This window comes from Otolemur garnettii, unplaced genomic scaffold (genome assembly GCF_000181295.1).
Source record: "Otolemur garnettii isolate 467f Iridium unplaced genomic scaffold, OtoGar3 scaffold00320, whole genome shotgun sequence".
Lineage (NCBI taxonomy): Eukaryota > Metazoa > Chordata > Mammalia > Primates > Galagidae > Otolemur > Otolemur garnettii.
The window spans coordinates 218,114-219,832 of NW_003852715.1; positions in this window are offsets into that span (position 1 = coordinate 218,114).

Consider the following 1,719-nt stretch of genomic DNA (forward strand, 5'->3'; position numbering starts at 1 on the left):
CCCTCCCCATATCCTTAGGTTGTTATTAGGTTATAGCTTTCATATAAAAAGGTTTAAATTAATGTCATAATAGGTGTGTGTACATTGAATCCAACTGTTTTTATACCTCACTTTCTCTTTTGTGTCCATGCATCTTCCCAACATTAGAGTCTCTCCAAACTACTTCTAATTCAACTGACCAGTTTGTGAAATACTCTTTACTCAGTTAAGCTCTGTTTCATTTAATTGTTATCACATTTAATTTGTACCACAGATTTATGTTTTTAACTCTTGAGGTTTTTTTAAACAAAAATTTTAATCCTGGACGGTGCCTGTGGCTTAAAGGAGTAGGGCCTGGCCCCATATGACGGAGGTAGTGGGTTCAAACCCAGCCCCGGCCAAAAAAAAGAAAAAAAATTTAATCCTGTCTTAAATAGTAACAGAAAATAAAAGAAGTCTAAAATAAAATTAAATGTAATAATTAAATTACCTTAAATGTAATTAAAAGCCTCAAATGTCTACATTAAGAAAAACCAAGTATGGCTAGGTGCCTGTAGCACAGTAGTTATAGCGCCAGCCACCTACATTGAAGTTCATGGGTTCGAACCTGGTCCAGGACAGCTAACCACCAATAACAACAGCAACAAAAATAGCCAGGCATTGTGGCAGGCACCTATAGGCCCAGCTACTTGGGAGGCTGAGGCAAGAGAATTGCTTAAGACCAAGAATTTGAGGTGGCTGTGAGCTGTGACACCATGGCTCTCTACCAAGGACGACATAGTGAGACTCTGTCTGAAAAAAAAAAAAAAATGAAAAGAAAAATCAAATAAATAGTGGTAAAATATACTTCATAAAATGCACAGTTCAACTTTCAGAAATTTGCAAAAATTTCTCTTCTTTACATTTGTTTCTTTTTTTATATATTTAAATAAAAAGCATTGCCTCAGTTAATCATAAAAATCTGAAAGCTAAAGATAAAAATTTATAGGAAAAATAAATCTTTAATTTCTAAATAAACTGAGTACTCTAATTTCTGACAATGTCTACCTATACATATGTAAGTATTAGATTCCTAAAAACAACAAATGCTTACAAAAATGACAAAACCTAAGTAAAAGTTGTTGTCTAGTTAGTAATTACTTAAAACTTAGTTCAAAGAGTAAGATGGGGCTTGGCACCTGTAGCTCAGCAGTTAGGGCAACAGCTACATACACCAGGGCTGGCGAGTTTGAACCGGGCCAGGGCCTGCCCAATAACAATGACAACTAGAACAACAACAACAAAAAAATTTTTTAGGCATTGTGGTGGGTGCCTATAGTCCCAGCTGCTTGGGAGGCTGAGGAAAGACAATTGTTTGAGCCCAAGAGTTTCAGGTTGCTGTGAGCTGTGATGTCATAGCGCTCCACCAAGCATAAAAAAGTGAAACTCTGTCTCCAAAAAAAAAAAAAAAAAAGAAAGAAAGAAATAAATCTTTCTCTTATATTTTTAAATTTTAGACAGTCTCAAGCTGTTGCACTGGGGTGCGACATGGGGCAGAGTGCCATGGGGTCACATCTCACAGCAACCTCCAACTCTTGGTCTTAAGCGATTCTCTTGTAGTCCCAAGGAGCTGGGACTACAGGCACCCGCCACAATACCCAGCTATTTTTTTTTTTTTTAAACCATTGTTCTTTCGGCTGGTCTGGGCTGGGTTGGAACCTGTCAGCCTCGGTGTTTGCTGCTGGTGCCCTACACACTGAG